Source organism: Schistocerca nitens, chromosome 8, assembly GCF_023898315.1.
Source record: "Schistocerca nitens isolate TAMUIC-IGC-003100 chromosome 8, iqSchNite1.1, whole genome shotgun sequence".
Lineage (NCBI taxonomy): Eukaryota > Metazoa > Arthropoda > Insecta > Orthoptera > Acrididae > Schistocerca > Schistocerca nitens.
In genome coordinates, this window is record NC_064621.1 from 306,147,315 (window position 1) to 306,171,558 (window position 24,244).

The window sequence follows — 24,244 nt, forward strand, 5'->3', positions numbered from 1 at the left end:
TGCAGGACAACTCATTTTTGTCTAATGTTTTTGATAGTGTAATATCGGCACGACACCAAGCATTACGCCTCGCTTGGGCTCTTCAACACTGATATTGGACTGTTGATGACTGTAAACATGTTGCGCGGTCGGACGAATCTCGTTCCAAACTGACGGGATGGACGTGTAAGGATATACAGACAACCCCTTGAATCCATGGATCCTGAATGTCAGCAGAGGACTTCTCAAGAGGACTTCTCAAGTTGGTGGCGACTCTGTAATGGTTGGGGGAGTGTGCAGTTGGAGTGATATGGGCCCTTGATAAGTCTAGATGCGACCATGACGATTGAAACGTACATAAGCATTCTGTCTGATCACCTCGATCCATTCATATCCATTGTGCATTGCGACAGTCTTGGGGCCGCGCAGGATTATCCGAGCGGTCTAAAGCGCTACGGTCGTGGACTGTGCGGCTGGTCCTGGCGGAGGTTCGAGTCCTCCCTCGGGCATGGGTGTGTGTGTTTGTCCTTAGGATAATTTAGGTTAAGTAGTGTGTAAGCTTAGGGACTGATGATCTTCGCAGTTAAGTCCCATAAGATTTCACAGATGTTTGAACATTTTTGACAGTTTTGGGAAATTACAGCAGGCGAATGCAACATCCCAGACGTCCAGAATCGCTACAGAGTGGCTCCAGGAACACTCTTCTGAATTTAAACTCTTCCGCTGCCCACCAAAGTCCCCAGGCATGAACATTATTGAACAAATCTGGGATGCCTTGCAACGTGCTGTTCGGAAGAGATCTCCACCCGCTCGTTTCTCTTATGGATTTATGGGCAGGCCTGCATGATTCATGGTGTCAGTTACCTCCAGCACTACTTCAGACATTAATCGAGTCCACGCCTTGTTGTGTTGCGGCACTTATGCCTGCTCGCGAGGGCCCTACACAATAATGGGCACGTGTATCACGTTCTTTGTCTCTTCAGTGTAGTTAATAATGTAAGGACCAATGTGATTCCATCAGACGTACATTCGTATAATTTATAGGTTGGCCACTGCCTCAGAAGATGATGAAAAGTACTATCTTTGTCTTACATTTGGTGTTTAAGTAATGGAATCTGAAATGAGACACCAGTTTGTTATATACTTTAAATAAACAAAAATTGTAATTGGTCCTGTGAGAGTAACACTCGTGCACTGAAGGTTCCGCACAAATCTAAATATGTGTAAAGAGTGCTCCATCGAAACTGATGCTAGCAAAAAGTCAGTGCCACGGATTCCAAGAATTTTGGACATGTTTAAATTCCAAGTCTGAAGTCGGATAACAAATTAAGAAAGAAATATTATTTTTGTGTGAAATATAATTCAACAATTTTCTAATTTTTTTCTTACTTGTACTGTGAAATTTTTCTTCTTGACAAACGTCATGATTTTAGACCAACGGAAAGTTCCTTGCATCTTATGATGTGTGAGTTTGCGAGTATTAAACAATGTGCCATAAAGAGTCGAACTTTTTTGGTACATTAACTTAGATGTTCCATTTTTACGTCGCCAAGAGGTCGCAGAACTTAACAGCCTATGTGACATATATGTCAACTTGGTTAATCTACCTGTTCCTGAGGAAAAGGGTTTAGAACAGACAGACAAACGACAGACAGGCGTACAAGAAAGTGACCATACAGGGGTCTACTTTTTAACGGTTTGCTATGGAGTCCTAAAACCGACGTTTGAACAACATGGGTTTAGGAAACGTACTGCAAAGAGCCTCCCAAAACCACTTCAAGTATGTAATATAAGTGGAAATTGAGTAAATAGTAACAAGATAAGTGTCGCACACCGGCATGCCACAGCGTGCAGGAGATGTCCACAGACATCTGGCCTTGGCACAAAATTTAAGCAGACGTTGCTCGTGTGTTTACCTGTATGCTTAATGTACATCACACTATTATCCGCTTTTACAACTGTCAGGCAACTTCTTCGTTGTGCTACAGAGGTTTTATCGATGAAAACGACAGTCTAAAATGTGAATATGATTTTAATTTGTGGTGAATGTCCCCAAACGTTTAGAGCAGCCGTGTGGTTGTACGTTTAAAGCTAGCCTGATCGTATCAAGCTGCCAACAAAACTGAGCAGTAATTGATGGGAGAGATGCAACTAAAGTTTTGTCAGCAGTAACACAGAATCTGCACGTCACAGCGAAGCAGCGTGAATGTGCGAGTGGTATTAGTCAAAGCAGTATTATGTGAATACTAAATCCCGATACGTTTCATGCTTCTGGTATGTGCAATGTATTGCAGCCCTATGATCAGTGAGGCGTTGCGAGTCAACTCTTTCATAGCTGTCCTCTTTCACGTTGCTTCTATGGGCAGCGATTCGGTACATAATTCGTCGCGGCGCCGATGAGACTTGTACTCTGGCTGGAAATCGGTTAGCATTCCGCCTGGTGGCGGTTAAGTGGCAGTTCCCGTAAGATGGTCTAAGCGTCCACGGCTGCTCTCGTTTGTGCAGAGAGATCGGTACGGCAGAGCTAATCGTCTGTTTTTGTGTGCTCAGTCGAGCCAGACTTGTGATCGGTTGTTAAGTGCACAAATGGCTGCAATACACTGCACATACCACAAGACTGCTCGTCAAGGTGTTGCTTGTCGCTAGCTATTGTGTCGCCAGTAGCTTTTATTAAAGAATTTTGTTCCTTGTTAACGAAGTTATTGGTTAGGCAGCCTCTTAACGACGTTGCAGGTTAAACATTCTTCTATCAACGTGGGCCGGCTATTTAAAGATATTCTTCCTGGTCGTTAGTTGTTACGTGTGGTGTTTGTGAATTTGCCTCCAAGAATAACATAAGAAAACCAGCTGATATTAGTTATTCGTTTTACGTGTGTACCTTAAATTTTTTTGTCATAGATCAGGAGCTGTTAAGTTCTATAACGCTCTTTCCACTTGCAATTTATATATGTTCCACAAGCTGCGACACTGTCTCAAATAAAACAGTGACCCGAATATAGAATAAATTTTCATTACTTTAAGTTTGTGATCACAAACGTTTGTCAAAATATTACCTGTTTCGGTCTGTAAAGACCACCATCAGATCTTCTTTATAGAAACCATGTCCTAATGTACTGCAGCCATATGGCATCGTCAAATGTTTAACACAAAATCAGCACGAGCATCTTCAGATATATGTAAATGACAGCGTATGGAAGAGTCATCTTGTCAGCAGCACTACAGTTAAAAACAAACTTTTTTTGGAACAGTAGTGCTGCTGACAAGATGACTCTTCCATACGCTGTCATTTACATATATCTGAAGATGCTCGTGCTGATTTTGTGTTAAACATTTGACGATGCCATATGGCTGCAGTACATTAGGACATGGTTTCTATAAAGAAGATCTGAAGATGGTCACTTCAGACCGAAACCGATAATCTATTGACAAAAAGTTTGTGACCATAGACGTAAAGTAAAGGAAATTTGAAACTTCCTGGCAGATTAAAACACTGCTTGGGTAGCTCAGTTGGTAGAGCACTTGCCCGCGAAAGGCAAAGGTCCCGAGTTCGAGTCTCGGTCGGGCACACAGTTTTAATCTGCCAGGAAGTTTCATATCAGCGCAAACTCCACTGCAGAGTGAAAATCTCATTCCGTATAGGAATTTTTTTATATTGTTTTCTTTAGCAAACTAACATTCTTAAATTCCAGGACTTTACCTGATGCCTTTTTTAGAACTTTTTTTTAACAATTAAACCGATAATATGTTGACAAAAAGTTTGTGACCATAGACGTAAAGTAAATTCCAGGACTTTACCTGATGTCTTTTTTAGAACGTTTTTTTAACAATTAAATCGATAATCTGTTGACAAAAAGTTTGTGACCATAGACGTAAAGTAAAGGAAATTTGAAACTTCCTGGCAGATTAATTTTGTTATAAGAGCAAGTCTACTACTTACACTATTTAGTTATATTTCTTAAAGACGGGTTGCACGGCTTGTGAATTGAAAATTCTCGTCCAGCAACTTCTACTTAATGATATTACGTATAAATAACAAATCGTAACCATTCTTTAAATATTGTAAGATAGAAGTATAAAGTTAACTTCCACTTACTAAATTTCTGTCTTACTAGTCTTTTACATATGACATTCAAAATCAGTTACTCTTCTCCAGCTCGTGTCTATGAAAAATGGCGTGCCGGAAAGATAATTAGACACTGTCTTAAGAGAACACTATGGGTTCGCACGATCGATCATTCGGGAAACACAAAACAGCCTACAAGCTCACCAATCTACATTCTACAATTGAACACCAACGATTTCAGAAGACGTGAAATGCCGTATAAAAGTTGTGTGTTTGCTTCAATATGTTGCAGTAGTGCAGAGTTTTTGAGACTTCGTTTCCTAACGTTGGGACACTGGAGTACGGTACTGTTTAGCTTTCGCTATTTCATCACGTTTCCAATATGTTACGTCGTTGACGACATCGACGAAAATCATTTTCCAATACCACAGAGGAAAAAATGTATTTGCGTTTCATGAGACGTCGATGTCATAGTTTGTTAACTATAAACGTTAAAAATTACTTGCGGAGGTCAGAAAACCCGCACTTACTCCCACAACTTATCGAAAAGCGCACCACGTTACATGACTATTTACTCACCCTGAATATATTTTACGTGATCTGTCTTAGCTTCTCCATCTTGTGTGCTATAACAAAAAGAAGTAGTGTTGCTTTGATCCTAAGATATGCCCTTCTCTTGACGTTTGTTAGAAATGTGTAAAAACGTACTGCATAAACGGTGTATCGTATTCGTACCTCCTCAAATCTGCATGCATCCTACGTAACACAAATGAATTCCGGATAAACGAGCACACTTGTGCGAATGAAATAATATATAAGTGTGTTACAATAATATTTTCTCAAGTACAGTGCACATAAATTTACTGAGATATAACACAACTGGTATTACTACATCATCATCGTCACTATAGTCGATTAGACACGTTCTTCTATGCTCCTTTTCATCTCTGCCAGGTACTTGTTTTTACTGACTGTTCTACTGACCACACTTAGTAATAGTTATGTTACCGGCCTGCTCTTTGATTTTCTTCCCAGGTTTAGCCATCAGTTATGTCTATGGTGTTGATCAGCGTTCTTCGTTCCCTGATTTCATTTAATAGTAGTTCTTTAGTTTCCCATTCTGTCGTATAAATTTGTTTTAATACACATATCAAAAGAAAATCTGTATTACCTCGGTTCCGAGAGTTTCGGAACATGTACAGAAATTTGTAATAAATGGTTCAAATGGCTCTGAGCACTATGGGGCTTAACTTCTGAGGTCATCAGTCCCCCAGAACCTAGAACTACTTAAACCTAACTAACCTAAGGACATCACACACACCCATGCCAGAGGTAGGATTCGAACCTGCGACCGTAGCGGACGCGCGGTTCCAGACTGTAGCGCCTAGAACCGCTCGGCCACCCCGGCATAAACATCACTTCTGTCCTTTTTATTCCTCATGAAAACAAGACATTGCATGTTGTACCACCCTACAGGGAGACCTTCAGAGGTGATGCTCCAGATTGCTATACACACCGGTACCTCTAATACCCAGTAGCACGTCCTGTTGGATTGATGCATGCCTGTATTCGTCTTGGCATACTATCCAAAAGTTCATCAATACACTGTTGGTCCATATTATCCCACTCCCCAACGACGATTCGGCGGAGATCCCTCAGAGTGGTTAGTGTGTCACGTCGTCCATGAACAGCCCCTTTCAATGTCTCTCAGGCGTGTTCGATATGATTTATGTATGGAGAATGTTGTAACTGCGACCAGGACGGTCGCGGGGTAGCACTGACGAAAGGCGCGGCGGGACCCGCCGAGAGGCCCGCGAACAACGACACAACGGAAAAGGACGGACACGACCAACGTAGGACAGAACGAATACGACAAGACTGAACAACAGAGTCACAATGAAACAAACTCATACACGATCCGGGAAGAATGCAGTCTAGTGCAAGCGAGGTGAAAACCAACGGAAGCGAGGTAACACTGACTTGATGTGCTTTTTTTTTCTTTAATGTTATTTTAAAACCTGTACAACAGGCAGGCTGTCAGCAGCATTCTACGCTGCTCTTCAGCCATAGAATACACAATGAGAAAAAAAACAGTAAGAATTCACATACGTTACAGAACGGTGGGCAATAAAACAGTAGACACATAAAGACAAACACGGAGCCGTTCACACTCCGCCATAATCCACACAGCAAGCTGTTGAAACGACGCACAAACACTGAAGATGGCGATGGCACAGGTGAACGATGGAGTGCGACGGTGAACACTGAACACTAAACACGAAGGCACACACGACACACTGATGGCGATGATCTCCGGCGCGCGGAAGTCCACGTAGCGTGTGCAAGTCCAGGGACCTGCCAAGAAAGGAGGAGGGGGGGGTGGGAGAGGGAGAGGGGAGAGCAGAGATGCCATGGGCAGAGGAGATAGGAGGAAAGGAGGAAGGGGGAGGGGAAGAGGGATGGAGGTAAAGGGATGGGGGAAAAGGAGAAAGAAGGGTGGGAGGGTGCCTAAAGGAAAGGACACCGGAAGTGGGGGGCGGCAGGATCAAAGTTGATAGGAGGGGTAGATCGAGGGGAGGAGGACATCATCAGGGAGGGGGAGCTGGCGGAAGCCACCCTGGGAGAGGGTAAGTAGGGTGGAGAGATGGAGGCCAGGTGGGACGTGGGAATACAGGCGCGGCAGCGGGCGGGGGTGGGAGAGGATGGGCGAGACAAGCGGGTGAGGAGGATCGAGTTTGTGGGAGGTGTACAAGATCCATATCCTTTCAAGGAAAAGGAGGAGGTGGGGGAACGGAACAAGATCGTACAGGATCCACGTGGGGGAGGGGAGACGGATGCGATAGACGAGGCGGTGAGCATGGCGTTCGATTTGGAGGGATATATAAAAGGTAGGGGGGGCGGAGATCCAGACCGGATGGGCGTAACAAACGATAGGGCAGATGAGGGATTTATAGGTGTGGAGGATGGTGGAGGGGTCCAGACCCCACGCACGGCCGGAAAGGAGCTTGAGGAGACGGAGTCAGGAGCGTGCCTTGGCTTGTATTGTCTGGAGATGGGAAGTCCAGGAGAGGCGACGGACGAGGGTGACGCCAAGGTACTTAAGGGTGGGAGTGAGGGCGATAGGACGGCCATAGATGGTGAGATAGAAATCAAGGAGGCGGAAGTAAGGGGTGGTTTTGCCTACAATGATCGCCTGGGTTTTGAAGCGATTGACCTTGAGCAACCACTGATTGCCCCAAGCGGTGAACCGGTCAAGATGGGATTGGAGAAGGTGTTGGGAGCGCTGCAGGGTGGGGGCAATGGCAAGGAAGGCGGTGTCATCGGCAAACTGGAGAAGGTGGACGGGGGGTGACGGCGCCGGCATGTGCGCCGTATACAAAAGGTACAGAAGGGGGGAGAGGACGGAGCCTTGGGGCACACCGGCGGAGGGGAAAACGGTGTAGGAATCAATGTTATGGATGGTGACGTAGGAAGGACGGTGGGAGAGAAAGGATCCGATCAGACGGACGTAGTTAATGGGAAGGGCGAAAGTTTGGAGCTTGAAGAGGAGACCGGAATGCCATACGCGGTCATAAGCACGTTCGAGGTCCAGGGAGAGGAAGATTGCGGAGCGACGGGAATTAAGCTGGTCGGAAAGGAGATTAGAGAGGTGAAGGAGAAGGTCGTCGGAGGAGAAGGACGGCCGAAAGCCACACTGGGTAACGGGAAGGAGGCGGTGCTGGCGGAGATGCTGGTGGATGCGTCGGGTGAGGATAGATTCCAGGACCTTGCTGAAGACCGAGGTAAGGCTGATGGGTCGGTAGGAGGAGACAGCGGACGGCGGTTTGCCAGGTTTAAGGAACATCAGGATACCGGAGGTTTTCCACAGGTCGGGGTAGTAACCGGTGGACAGGACTACATTGTAGAGCCTGGCCAGAGTGGAGAGGAAAGCGACAGGAGCTTCACTAAGGTGACGGCAGGTGACACGGTCGTGACCAGGAGCGGTGTTGCGTTTTGTGCGGAGTGTAGCAATGAGATCCTGTGTAGTGATAGGGGCATTGAGTTCCGTGTGTGCAATGTTGTCCAAGTACTGGAAACCAGGTGTGAGGGGAGGGACAGAGGTGTCAGTTCGATCGCGGACATCCGGGAAGAGAGAGTAATCGAACTGGGGATCATCGGGGATGGAAAACACATCAGAGAGGTAGGAGGCAAAGTGATTGGCCTTACTAAGGGTGTCAGGGAAGGGGTGATCATCATGGAGAAGAGGATAGTAGGGGGAGGATTTAGTTCCGGTAAGGCGACGGAAGGCTGACCAGAACTGGGACGAGTTGATAGGTAGGGTAGCATTTAAACGGGTGCATGTCTGTCGCCAGTCCCGGCGTTTCTTAGCCGCGAGCAAATTACGAATGTGTCGCTGAAGTTGCCGGTGGCGTCGTAGTGTGTCCGGGTCACGCGTGCGTAGGAAGGCACTGTAGAGACAGTGGGATTCAAGGAGGAGGAGGACGGCCTGTGGGGATAAAGTAGGAAGGTGGGGGTTGATGTGCGAGTAGCCGGCGCTTAACGCTTAAGTACGCTCTCGGGGGCGCCGCTATTGGCCGCTGGGACCAAGTGTTCCACTGAGGCGCCCCCACACTAAAAGCGGGCAAGGAGGCGCGCGCCGCCACAACTTAAGGTGCAGCGACCTCTTGGGTCTTCGGCGTCCATGAAGTCCGGCGCGGATTCAAATTCCGCGGCGCGCGGTACCAGAGAGAACGTGCTGGCCACTCTAGTCGAGCTACGTCGTTATCCTGAAGGATTTCATTAACAAGATGTGCAAGATTGGTGCGAGAATTCTCATCAATGAAGACGAATGCCTCGGCAATATGCTGCCCATATGGTTATGCTATTAGTCGAAGGATGGCGTTCACGTATCGCCCAGCCGTTACGGCGACTTCCATGACTACTGTATCTGATCAGTTCCTGAACCATGCCGGCCGCGGTGGCCGTGCGGTTCTGGCGCTGCAGTCCGGAACCGCGGGACTGCTACGGTCGCAGGTTCGAATCCTGCCTCGGGCATGGATGTGTGTGATGTCCTTAGGTTAGTTAGGTTTAAGTAGTTCTAAGTTCTAGGGGACTGATGACCTACGATGTTACGTCCCATAGTGCTCAGAGCCATTTGAACCATTATTGAACCTGAGCCATGCACCGCTCGTGTTCATCCTATTAATTGTTAGTCATCTTCTATTACGGTCGTGCAGCTTCGTTTTCATATTCCATGTACTGGCATCTGTAACTTCCTGCCTTCTTGCCAATTAGTGGCAGCAGCAGTGCGTATCGATAAGCGCACTGTCGTACCATCTCTGGAGCGACCGATAGTGTTTCCGGGTCGTCGTGTGTCGCGTAGTCGGTGAGTGGGAGACGCACCGGCAGTGCAGTTGCGACGGAGCAGCAGTCCAGTGCATCTGTTGGCGTGGAGCAGCAGCAAGCCGCTGACGGCGTGCACACGCGATTGGATTGTGAGGTGAATCTTGCGAGTGCTACGAAGTTCGTCGCGCACCGATCTCGGACATGAAAGTCAAGTCCTCACTTAACTTACTATCGAGCCTCAACTGTTTAAATTTCTTCTTTTGATCCTGGTTGTCGCTTTTGGGACATTCCCGCCAGAAACAACGTGTGTGTATTTAAGTCGGTTAGGATTCCAGCCGTCTTCCTGTGAAAGTTAAATTATTCCCTGTTACTGAAGATCACCAGCGGTATCTTCTGTTTTGTAGCCGCTGACGTTTCGGTTACCTGTCCTGCTCGTTGACATAATTTTCGGCAGTGTATTTTCCTCGTCGTGTTGTTGCTGTCCAGTGCGGCATGCAGTTCGACAGCTGAGGCGTTGTTGGTCGTTGTGGGCGCCAATATTCTATGTGTCGTGTATTGCTGGTCGCGTGGAGTGGAACTGATTTGGTTGACTGGCCGGTTGGCTGTCTGTCGGTTGTGTTACCTCCAGATTAAGAAGTCTTTGGACAGGCTGCCTGTCTCACTTAAACGGCCGTTAGTGTTACAGCCCTAGGCCAACCCTTGGAAACTTCCGAGCGCCGTTTCTTGTGCGCTATGTAGTAATTTCCCCTATTGGATTTTAGTTATTTCGTTGATTTTTAGCCGAGTACCAATATCTCTTAAATTAATGTTCTTGTCTTGCCCTTAAGGCACGAGATTGTTACATTTTTACATGAGGCCTTCTGCCGAATTTTACTGGAGAGGTTTTAAGATAAGGCCTTCTGCCTTTTATATTGAAACTCTTTCTAGGCCTTAAGCCGTTAAACATATTTGTTGATATGTGGCCTTAAGCTGAGTATTAATATCTCTTAAGTTAATGTCCTTGTCTTGCCCTTAACACATGAGATTTTTGTTCTTTATTTTGCATGAAATGCCTTAAGATACGGCCTTCTGCCCTTTAAAATTGAAACTCTTCTTCAAGGGCTTAAGCCGTTAAATAATTTGTTGGTGAGTGGCCTTCAGCCGAGTTTTAATACCTCTTAAATTAATCTTCATCTCTTGTCCTTAAGGCATAAGATTCTTATGCTTTTGAATATGGCCTTCAGCCCAATTTGCATGAAATGTTTTAAGATAAGGCCTTCTGCATTTTGATTGAAACTCCTCTTATTGACTAATATGCGACCTCCAACCTAGTTCCATTGAAATTAAAATGCTGAGGCCTTCAGCCGATTAGATTCAAGATTTAGAAAATATTCTTGGATGAAAACTCCAGACGAACCTTGTATTTCAATTTTTCTTAAGCCTTGTGTCTTGGATAACGTGGTCGAATAATGTTTTGAATGTTTTTCATCCTTATTGTAATATTATGTGTTCATAAATAAAATTTGTATGTTGAATACAACTGACAGGAACTCAATTTGGCCCCTTTCAATAACCTAATCCGCACTGTCCTGCTAGCCTAGGCATTTCAATTCCTTTTCTGTTTCCAAGAGCCCTCAATTCGGAGTCACATCTTAAATTGTTCCAAATAAATGATTTGATAATTTACGCTGAGGTAATAAATTCATGGGATAGCGATATGCACAAATACAGATAGCGGTTGTGTCTTATACACAAGGTAAAAAAGGGCTGCACGTTGGCGGTGGTATCAGTTGAGCTGAGGTGATTCATGTGAAAAGGTTTTCGACATGATTATGGTTACACGACGCCAAATAACAGACTTTGAACGCGGATTGGTACTTGGAGCTACACGCATGGGACACTCCATTTTGGAAATTGTTACCAAATTAAGTACTTCGAGATCCACAGAGTCAAGAGTGTATCGAGAATACCGGATTTCCTGATTACCACTCACCACGGGCACTGCAGTGGCCGACGGCCCTCACGTAACGACCGAGAACAGCGGCGTTATTGTAAATTTGTCAGTGGTAACAGACATGCAACACAGCGTCAGATAACCGAAAAAATCAACCTGGGATGTAAGACGAGCGTATCCGTTAGGACATAGTGGTGAATCTTCACAGTTGACGGCTGACGCGAGTGCTTTTGTTAGCAACACGACATCACCTGCGACGCCCCTCCTGGGCTCGTGACCATATCTGTTGGACCCTAGACTACTAGAAAACTGTGGCCTAGTGAGACGAGCAGCAGTTACTGTTGGTAAAAGTTGATGGTAGGGTTCGAGTGTGACGCAGACCTCGCCACGCCATGGACGCAGGTTGTGAACAAGGCACTGTGCAAACTGGTGGTGGCTCCACAATTGTGTTGGCTGTGTTTACATGGAATTGACTGGGTCCTCTAGTCCAACTGAACCGATCATTGACCTGTAATTATAATGTTCGGCTACTCGTAGAAAATTTACGGCCATTTATGGACTTCATGTCCCCAACAACGACGGAATTTTCGTGAATGACAGTGCGCCATGTGACTGGGCCACAGTTGTTCGCGTTTCGTTTGAAGAACGTTCCGGACAGTTCGAAAGAATGACTTGGCAGTCCAGATCATCCGAAATGAGCCCCGCAGAACGTAATGGGACTTAGACGAGTCGTCAATACGAGCACAAAAATCGACACCGGCAACACTTTCGCAATTGCTATAGAAGCAGCGTGGCTTAATATTTCTGCAGGATAGATCCAGCGACTTGTTGAGTCCATACCACGTCGAGTTGTTCCACTATACTGGGAAAAAGAAGGCCCTGCACGCTATTTGGAGGTATTTCATGGCTCTTGTCAGCCCAAACTAACTGCGTAGGCTTCCACTGATAGTCAACTAACACGAACCAGAATGAGATTTTCACTCTGCACCGGAGTGTGCGCTGATATGAAACTTCCTGGCAGATTAAAACTGTGTGCCCGACCGAGACTCGAACTCGGGACCTTTGCCTTTCGCGGGCAAGTGCTCTATCAACTGAGCTACCCAAGCAGTGTTTTAATCTGCCAGGAAGTTTCATATCAGCGCACACTCCGCTGCAGAGTGAAAATCTCATTCTGGAAACACCCCCAGGCTGTGGCTAAGCCAAGTCTCCGCAACATCCTTTCTTTTAGGAGTGCTAGTTCTGCATGGTTCGCAGGAGAGCTTCTGCAAAGTTTGGAAGGTAGGAGACGAGGTACTGGCAGAAGTAAAGCTGTGAGTACCGGGCGTGAGTCGTGCTTCGGTAGCTCAGATGGTAGAGCACTTGCCCGCGAAAGGCAAAAGTCCCGAGTTCGAGTCTCGGTCGGGCACACAGTTTTAACTAACACGAACGTTTTCTGACTATGCTAGCGCGTCGTATTCTGAAGAAAACTATCACTGATGGAACCAAAGTTTCTGGGACGGTTACAGTGGCTTAAACCTTGATTTAATCAGTGATAGATTTTAGAATATGACGCGATACCATTCCCAGAAAAAAATCTGTGATAGACAAATCGTGCTAAATGGTATACTGTTAGACTTTGCGGATCGTGCTCCTGCGTTAACGGTTATTGAAGTTGGCATGGTGGAGTTATGCGGAGTTATGCGGTATTCTGCTGCATCGTAACTATGTTTAGCCTCGCGAGCGTTAAGGAACAAACTGGGCTGTACATACGACCGCCACCAGCTGAGTGCACATCAGGCCTTTATCATCCGTTTACTAATGAGAGAAGTTGGTCCTACAGCCGGAGCTCTGCGAAGCGCCAGCAGCAAACGGCACTAATTAAGAGGAAACTGCGAACGCGGATTATCAGAACACGGGCAGCACAAGTTACCGTCTTACTTGGAAGTCTGGGGTCTAAGGAGAAAAATCGAGGTGTCATATATCAGGTCAAAAGAAACATCACTTTTGTTTACTTGAAGATTTAGAATCAAATGACGCAACGTATTTTCCATTTCATCGCAGGGATGGTACAGTAACCAATAACATAACCATGATGAGACAGTCTTCGTTGCAGGGTTGTAAGTATTATTAGTAAATAATTAACAATTGATTAGTTAGTATTGGTAGACAAACGATAGGTAAAATGCTGCAACCAAGACTGTTAATTTCCTCATCAAAAGATGCAATATTTGGACCAGTACCTGATTTGAGCTGCATTTCCCATACATTTTTCTATGTGCAACCAAACTGTGATTAGATACTGTCCATCGGCTGATTACTATTTTATTCGGATTTTTCAACATAATAAAAAACAAGATACATGTTTCGCCATATGTCATGGACTTTGTGAAGCCATTGTACTCATTACCACGAGCATGCAGTGACTATCTATTTAGAAGTTCCACGGATTTGAATGCCGTCTGAAGTAATTAAGATAATTGAATGGAATTTAGCCCAAAGATTTACCTGTGACGCGCCACGGGATGTACGAAGCGACTTCAGCACGAGTGCTCAGGGAAAGAATTTCATTACCAATTTAAAAAAAGGCATTTTTCAAGAAGGGCAGCTTACTGTCAATAATCACAGGAGGCGGAAGGGATTGGTGGAATGCAGGTGGGGGATAAATCTAACTATATTCCATGGAAGAAGACATTCATTGTCAACGAGGTGTTCTCTCACTGACTTCAGCAATCTTTTAACGAAATCAGTTATATTTTATTAAATCTTTCTTTACTGTGGGATGCGGCCTCTTAACAAAGCCTTTTCACATCGTTATCGCAGCAGAGAGTCGTGTCATCAAACGCATGGAACACAGGTGCTCTTGTCAACGCACTAAGAATGAAACACTCATTAAATTTGGGAAGAAAAGTCGTTACAAAATAAGTACAATAATACCCCGAGATACACCAACCCATTTTACGCAAAACAGGAGGTACCCGATTCATCCAAGGGCGGCGCACCCCTACTCCTCCACTCTGACCACACCGTGTTCGGCTTACGGTAGGTTCGAACGTGTTACGTGAAGAGTCGCTTCACCCACTGAGCTGGCATGATTGATGGATTCTAACTATGTCACATAAACGAAGTAGAACTAATTCATTTGCATTGACCAAAAATGAAACTCATTATGTTTGAAATGTAAATTTATCATTATCGGTGACTTCAATGGGAAAATTAAAATCTCTGAACTGAAAGACAAAACTGAAGAGGTAGCTGGGGTGGAAGTGTTTAACGCTAGGTAGGCGCAGCCAATTCTAAAGTCGTCGTAACCTAGCATAGCATCGCAGAATTTGGAGAGGTCGCAAGATCCCATAAAGAGACTACTTCGCTCTATCCAGAGAAACTCCAAGGCAATTATAGGAGGAGGAGGGTATAACAGACAAACCAAAGCAAACGTAAATGAAACTCGTCCGTTGTGGAAGAAGACACTTACGAGAACTATTATCGCGCGTCAGAGAAAACCTTTCGAGGTTTTCATGCCTCCAAGGATCGATATATGGTTGCCGAGAACGCAGAAAGTGACTGTAAATTGAAGACTTTCTTATTTCATTGTTCAGAAAATCCAAGGCCTTTAAAATAGCTCTAAAGCTACGTGCCTGTGATTTGAAAGTCGAATGCTGAAGCTTGGTTGACAACATCACTTTTTGAAGGCTGGTTTGGCCATAGGTTCAAATTTGAAGTCGAACTCATCTGCCAATTAAAGCAAATCCTATTTAAAGTGATGCTATTAATCGACAACGCATCATCTTACCCTCTGGCTGCACTAATTAACTCTCATGTTTTTGGATGTTGTATTTTTGTCACCGAATACAGCCAGCTGATTCAGGTGCTAGGAGAATTATTGGACAATCTTGAAACAAATTTTCACAAAAAGCTATATATGGTGCCTGGAAAAAGCTGTGTCTTTTTTACCATAGAAATCCATGAAAAATTGGCACCAGATCGTGACCAAATTGATAACGTGACTGAATAATACGTCGGTCTTGCCTGACAGTTAAATTTAGAAGTGGATGGTGATGACATTCAAGACTGGCTATATTAACACAATCAGGAGCTGATAATTAATATGCTTATACTCTGAAGAGCCAAAGAAACTAGTAAACCTGTCTACTGTACTGAAGGGCTCCGCGAGCACGCAGAAGTGCCGCAACAAAATATGACATGGAATCGAGTAACGTCTGAAGTAGTGCTGGAGGGAAACATGGTTCATATGGCTCTAAGCACTATGGGACTTAACATCTGAGGTCATCAGTCCCCTAGACTTAGAACTACTTAAACCTAACAAACCTAAGGACATCACAAATATCCATGCCCGAGGCAGGATTCGAACCTGCAACAGTAGCAACCGCGTGGTTCCCGACTGAAGCGCCTAGAACCGCTCGGCCATGCTGGAGGGAGCTGACACTATGAATCCTATAGGGCTGTCCATAAATCCGTAAGAGTACGATGGGGTGGGGATCTGTTCTGAACAGCACGTTGCAAGGCATCCCATATTTGTTCAATAATGTTCATGTCTAATGATTCTGATGAAAACGAAGTGTTTAAATTCAGAAGAGTGTTCCTGGGGCCATTCTATAGTAATTCTGGACGTGTGGGGTGTCGCATTGCCCTGCTGGAACTGCCCAAGTGCGTGTGAATGCGCAATGGTCATGAACAGATACAGATGATCAGACAGGGTGCTTACGTGTCACCTGTCAGAGTCGTATCTAGACGTATCAGGCTTCCCATATCACTGAGCCAGCCGTGGTGGCCGAGCGGTTCTAGGCGCTACAGTCTGGAACCGCGTGACCGCTACGGTCGCAGGTTCGAATCCTGCCTTGGGCATGGATGTGTGTGATGTCCTTAGGTTAGTTAGGTTTAAGTAATTCTAAGTTCTTGGAGACTGATGACCTCAGAAGTTAAGTCCCATAGAGCTCAGAGCCATTTGAACCATTTGAACCGCATCACTGCAACTGGACACGCCCCATAGGATTACACAACCTCCACCAACTTGAACAGTCCCCTGTTGACATGCAGAGTCCATGGATTCACGAATTTGTATCCATACCCGTACACGTCCATCCGCTCAATATAATTTGAAACGCGACTTGTCCGACCAGGCAACATGTTTCCCGTCATCAACAGTCCAATGTCGGTGTAGGAGGGCGCAGCCGAGGCGTAATACTTTGTGTCGTGTTGTCATCAAGGGTACACGAGTTGGCCTGCGGCTCCGAAAGACCATATAGATGATGTTACAATGAATGGTTCGCACGCTGACACTTGTCTATGGCCCAGCATTGAAATCTGCAGAAATATTCGGAAGGGTTGCACTTCTGTCACGTTGAACGATTCTCTGCAGTGGTCGTTGGTTCTGTCCTTATAGGATCTTTTTGCCGACCACAGCGATGTCGGAGATTTGATGTTTTATGGAATTCCTGACATTCACGGTACATTCATGGAAGGGTCGCACGTGAAAATCCTCACTTCATTGCTACGTCAGAGATGCTGTGTGCCATCGCTCGTGCGACCGACTGTAGCACCACGTTCAAACTCACTTAAATCTTGATAACCTTCCACTGTACCAGCAGTAACTGATCTAATATCTTTGCGAGACACTCGTTACCTTATGTAGGCGTTGTCCAACACAGCGCCGTGTTTACATATTTATGTATGTAAATACGCATGCCTATACCAGTTTCTTTGGCGCTTCAGTGTAGAACTGCATGAGGAAGGACAAAAATTATATAACCTGATTCTGTAGACTCAGTTCTGTTAGAGGGTACGTGACGTCTACAAACTTGACAAAAGGGCTCGATTCAATTAAAAAAGGTTACAAGATTTAGAAAAAATAAACTCCAATGAATGCGCATTACTACTACAAAACCGGTAATAAAAAAATTAGTAGCGTGCTATGAGGAAATTTTGCGTGGGAAGAAACAAATTTAACTCGTCAGGTGACATCGTCGGGTTTTAAGAAGTCTTCTACATCACAATAACTTTAGTTTGCTTTATCGAAATGCATAAATAATATTGCACTGAAATATAATTTGTTGTATTGTTGAACAAATTCACTAAATATTTTCTAACAAATCACGATATTTTCCTTACTCTCTGGTCCACACTGAAATTAAATTTTAGGTATTTTTGTGCTGAATTAGTCCCCGACTTACGCTAATTCGACTTACACGGTTATTGCTCTGTGCTATTTATCACGTTGAGTGCAAGGTATTGCTGTACACCATATAAAATACAATCCTTATGATTCCTACGTATTGCACCCTGTTGCCGTCAATCCTGGCTAAGGACAATTATTTCTCCTCAAGAAATTCTGCACAGCATAATGGAAAATTCTGAATATTGGTGGATAATGAAATCATGTCACCCTTTCAAAAACTGTTTAGGAAACGATAAAAATTGACACGCGCAAGATTCAGCTACCTTGACACCAGAAGTTAATTACTACAGTGGTTACCTCCATCAAGAAACGAAACTACTAGGCAGAATTGTAACCAAAAGAAGTGTGTTCGAAAACAACGTCACTTAACTCAGTACACCGTCATACTCAGATTTACTCACAAAATTTCTAAAACCACCCAGACGCTATGGTCCAGTGCGGACTACAGCCAATAAAGAAACTACACCGACGCGCTAAGCGCTTTGTCCAATCGGATGGATGCTAAAACGTTTGTGTCCTTTTATCAAACTTCCTATTAATTTAATGTACAAAATTGAATAAAGAGTTTGATGGAAATTCCACAGTTTGTACGCTGGTAGCTTGACCAATTGCAGAAACTTCTTAAAAAGGGTGGGACGAACTGCCGATCCGGTCACTCCATAAGCCAGCTTTGAAATCAAGACTCAGCAGACGTTCCAACACCTCTACAACGGGAACCATGAAAGCTATTGTGATTCTGTGATCGCACGCACGCTTCGAATCATCATTCATTCATACATCACAAAGCTAACCATGGTTGGGATTATGGATAAAGTGTAACACAGGATGCTGATATGAAAGAAAAAGGAAATAAAATGAATAACGTTTGGTTCCCTACCCAATCCTTCTCCAGCACATGACTAAATGTGAATAAAGTAGCAGAAAAACATTTGCTGGACTTAATGAAGCCTAATTAATCATTACAAGTAGTAGTTTAATGAAAAGTTCCTGAAACGGACGTGTTTCACCTATTTGCAATTTAGTTTACAGCACATTGTCCACACTAGAAAGTGACTTGGAACTGCCAAGAGCTGAGTTACTGATCGTCTGTTAACAATAAACTTGGTCTACATGTCGTTGTACGTAAATAATATCCTGCTGTTATAATTCCTATAAAATAATTCCCTTTTACAACTGCTTTCTCGTAGCGAGTGGAAACTTGTGAGAATGGAAACCACACGCTAAGGTTTCAATTTGTTTACGACAAAAGGTTTTGAACGTCGATTGGATTCAGTTGTCTTGGTTTCCAGTTCATTTAAAATGCTGAGCATCGGAATACTTATTGTTTACCGGCAGGAATTAAAACAAATTTCGTTGCTGTCCATTATACAGTATATGACGTTATTCCAATATAGAAGTCGCAAATGGTGGACATAATTTGCTTACGTGTATCTGCGAGCATAAACACAAAAATTTGTAAATTCAACATTGCATTGTACAGTGTACGGTAAACATTCACATTAAGCGTTAACAACAGAGAGCGCTCGTTATTTGTTGTGAATGGCTTAACATTAACGTTAAATAAACGCACGTATCTGCGTATTATTTACAATAGTACGACCAACTAATGTGCATGTTGCTGCTGCTTAATTGAAGTTTGGTGCAGCTGTACTGAGCCAGAAGATAACTTTTCAGGCCGGCCGAAGTGGCCGCGCGGTTCTGGCGCTGCAGTCTGGAACCGCGAGACCGCTACGGTCGCAGGTTCGAATCCTGCCTCGGGCATGGATGTGTGTGATGTCCTTAGGTTAGTTAGGTTTAACTAGTTCTAAGTTCTAGGGGACTAATGACCTCAGCAGTTGAGTCCCATAGTGCTCAGAGCCATTTGAACCATAACTTTTCAAATTAGGTTCTCCTATTGATATGTGGGTTATTTAACGGCCAGGAAGATAGCGGAACAAATGGCAAAGATTTGTACCCTTCGGACAGAGATGACGCTAGGAAAACTTTACTGAAGTAATTAAAGGATAAAAGAAAAGGGGAATTTGAGGAAAGGTAACAGGAAACTACATCTCATTAATTGTGACACGTGCTACGTTATCAAGTGAAGTCGTGTTAAATTGATATTAAAGGGGGTTAGCTGCACTGACATGATGCTCGCTGTATTTTTATATGTTATTTATGAACTTGTTGACACGTGCTACAGTTTGCAGTGTGACTAAGTACCATAGGGTAGTAATGATTCATTTAAAAATTATTGATAGAAAGACAAAATAAACAGTGTGTGCAGAAATATATAAGTGAACAGTGAAAGGACGGAATTATCATTCAGATATTTCTACATCATTGTGGTTCCCAGATATAAGAAAAATATCGGGAACACATTAAATATGATAGAAAATGAGCTGGAAGTCCGATGTTACAAATTTTCGTACATCTAGAAAGTGTGTGACTTTTGCAATACTCATAATATTAGAGTTTGAAGACGAAACGACAAATGATAACTTTCTGTTCCTATTTTCGTTCATTAATTTCTTAGAGAGTCAGGTTATGGGGTCTCTCATGATTGAAGAAGAAAATGTCAGTCGCACAGATGCATGTAATAAGGATAATGCACGGTGTCCGCTCTAGAATCCAGTAAACAGCTCTTTAAAAAAATGGACATACCTTCAACACTCTCACAGTACATTTATTCTCTTGTGAAGATTGTTGTCGACAATTTGGTACAATTTGAAAACAGTAGCATTCATAAGTACTTTATTGAGATATGTCAAACGGTATTCACCATTCAGACAGTAAACAATTTACCTATGAAAATCTTGGACCACGCAGAAGTTGATGTAAAGTGTTTAATGTATATAAATCAAAATGTAAATGTTCGTTTCTTCGAAATCTAGTATTTCTGGAAATCCTTGACCGATTGCTTTGAAATTTTATACAATTTGCATTCTAATGAAGGCATGTTTTTAGGTAGTAACGTTTTCAGATTTTTCGTAAAAGCGTTTTCCTATTATTAAATTTATATAAATTTATGCGTTACATGTATTTTAAAAATGCGTACCTGTAACATGCTCTTCTACCAATGGAAAGTTGTGCCAAAATTTCAAAGCAATCGGTCAAAACTTTCAGAGATTTGCGATTAATGACACCTACATTTTTTATGTAAGTACGAACGTAGATGTTCATTTCTTCAAAGTATCAAATCACCGGAAGTTCTGCATGGATTGGTTTGACATTTTGACGCAACGTTGCATCCAGGTACTCAAGTGTTTTCATATACCTACTGGAATGCCATCTGGGATATATTTAATAGATATATGATAAAAGGGAGAAACGTTATAATAATGTAAACGTTGCTTTGTTCAAAATCGTTACCCTCGGAAAGTTCGTGACTGATTGCTTTGAAATTTTGACACAAAGTTGAATCCTAATACAAGCATGATCTTAGGTATTTCATCCTTTAATGTGTGTATATTGTAATACATATAACATATAAACAAATAAATCCGATATCTGAAGGGAAAACAATGTTATCAAATATCTCAAAACGCTCCTTTCCATTTTACTTCAAATTTTTACGCTTTACTGTAACAAACACTGTAATAAATGTTTCGAAACATATAGGCTGTATACGAAACTTTGCTAGCAGACAGAAAACTTATACATGACTTACTAGTGTACGATCAGAATACTACTATAGAATCATTCTTTTTTTTTGTCTTCAGTCTTCTGGCTGGCTTGATGCGGCCCGCCACGAATTCCCATCCTGTACTGAACTCTTCATCTCAGAGTAGCACTTGCAGCCTATGACCTCAATTATTTGCTGGATGTATTCCAATCTCTGTCTTCCTCTACAGTTTTTGCCCTCTACAGCTCACTCTAGTACCATGGAAATCATTCCCTCATGTCCAAAGAGAGATCATATCATCCTGTCCCTTCTCCTTATCAGTGTTTTCGACATATTCCTCTCCGATTCTACGCAGAACCTCCTCATTCCTTACCTTATCGGTCCACATAATTTTCGACATTAGTCTGTAGCACAACATCTGAAATGCATCGATTCTCTTCTGTTCCGGTTTTCCCACAGTCCTTGTTCCACTACCATTGGATGCTGTACTCCAGACGTACGTTCTGAGAAATTTATTCCTCAGATTGAGGTCGATATTATTAGCAGACTTGCCTTTGGCAGGAATGCTCTTTTTGCCATTGCTAGTCTGCCTTTGATGTCATCCTTGCTCCATCCGTCATTGGTTATTTTAGTGGCTAGGTAGTAGAATTCCTTAACTTCATCTACTTCGTGACCATCAATCCTGATGTTAATTTCCTCGTTGTTCTCAGTTCTGCTACTTCTCATTACCTTCGTCTTTCTTAGATTTACTCTCAGTCCATGCTCTGTAATCATTGGACTGTTCATTGCGTTCAGCAGATCTTGTAATACTTCTTCACTTTTACTCAGGATAGCATTGTCATCAGCGAATCATATCATTGATATAGTTCCACCTTGAATTTTAATTCAACCCTTCATGCTTTCTTTTATTTCCATCATTGCCTCTTAGATGGATTGAACTGTAGGGGGGAATGACTACATCCCTGTCTTAGACTCCTTTTAATCTGAAAACTTCGTTCTTGGTCATCCTCTCTAAATATTCCCATTTCGCTTTTGTACGTATTTCGTATTATCCGTCTCTCTCTACAGCTTACCCCTACTTTTTCAATATTTCGAACATCTTGCACCAGTTTACACTTCAAACGCTTTTTCCAGTTCGACAGATCCTATGAACGTGTCTTGATTTTCCTTTAGTCTTACTTCCTTTATTAACCGCTACGTCAGAATTAACTTTCTCGTGCCTTTACCTTTCCTAAAGCCAAAGTGATCGTCATCTAGCACATCCTCAATTTTCTTCACTATTCTCCTGTATGCTATTCTTGTAAGCAACTTGAATGCATGAGTTGTAAAGCTGATTGTGCGATAATTTTCGCTCTTGTCAGCTCTTGCCGTTCCGGGATTACGAGGATGATGTCAGTCGCCCGATTCAGAATTTTTACATACCTACGTGAATATTCTTTTTGTTGACACTTCCCCCAAATGATTTTAGAAATTCTGATGGTATGATATCAATCCCTCCTGCCTTATTTGCTCTTAAGTCCTCCAAAGCTCTTTTTAGATTCTAGTATTGGATACCTTATCTCTTCTAAATCGACCCCTGTTTCTTCTCCTATCACATCAGACAAATCTTGCCCCTCATAGAGGCTTTCAATGTATTCTTTCCACCTATCTGCTCTTTCGTCTGCTTTTATCAGTGAAATTCCCGTTGCATTATTAATGTTATCACCCTTGCTTTTAATGTCACCGAAGTTTGTATTGACTTTCCTGTATGTTGAGTCTGTCTTTCAGACAATCATTTCTGTTTTCAAAGTCTTCACATTTTTCCTGCAACCATTTCGTCTAAGCTCTTCCTATTTATTGCATTCCTCATCTACTTGTATTTCTGTATTCCTGAATTCCCTGGAACATTTTTGTACTTCCTCCTTTCATCAAATAACTGAAGTAGTTCTCCTGTTACCCATGTTTTCTTCACATTTACCTTCTTTGTACCTATGTTTTCTTTCCAATTTCTGTGAAACCCCTTTTTAGAGATGTACAACTCTCTTCAACTGTGCTGCCAACTGGCCTATTCCTTATTACTGTATCTATAGCCTTAGAGAACTTAAAGTGTATCTCGTCATTCCTTAGTACTTCTGTATCCCACTTCTTTCCGTATTGATTCTTCCTGACTAATGTCTTAAACTTCAACCTACTCTTCATCACTACTATATTGCGATCTGAATCTAAATCTGCTCATGGGTACACCTTACAATCCTTTATCTATTTTCGGAATCTCCGTCTGACCGCGATGTAATCTAACTGAAATATACCCGTATCACCCGGCCTTTTCCAAGTATACCTACTTCTCTTGTGAGTCTTGAACAGAGCATTCACTGTTACTAGCTGAAACTTGTTACAGAAGGCAATTAGTTTTCCTCCTCTCTCATTCCTTGTCCCAAGCCCATTTCTTCTACGACTTCCCCTACAACTACATTCCAGTCCTCCATGACTATTAGATTTTCATTCCTTTTTACATGCTGTATTATCCTTTCAATAACATCATACACTTTCTCTATCTCTTCATCTTCAGCTTGTGACGTCGGCATGTAAACCTGAATTGTTGTTGTCGGTGTTGGTTTGCTGCCGATTCTGATAAGAGCAATCCTGTCACTGAACAGTTTACAGTAACACAAACTCTGCCGTGGTTTCCTATTCATAACGTATTTACAATAACAATTAACAAGGCTAAGGCAAAGAGAGCAGAAAGAGAGGGTAAGAGGAGACTGATAGTGAGTTGTGAAGAAGTGTACGTAGCAAATAGGAAGGAGGACACGGACAGAAGGATGGGGCAGGAGGAAATAGAGAGAGAAGAGGGAAGGAGAAGATGAACAGAGAGAGGGGGAAGGAGATGGACTTAGAAACGGGAATGTAGAAATGAAGAGAGACAAGGGAGAAAAGGAGATTAGGACGTATATACAACTCCCTTACATATTTAGAAACATATGCTTCCTCTTTTCTTTCTTTTCTATTTAAGCAGACTGAACCAAATCAAAGGGTGGTCGGGTACAACACTGATATTAATTTCAGACGCAAACTGGAAATGTATCTCCTTGACAGCTCTTCGTAATGAATGGATGCAATTAATTGCGCCCTGAAGTGCGCGTGTGTTTGTAAGTGTGGGTGTGTGTTTGTATGTGCGTGTGTGTGCGT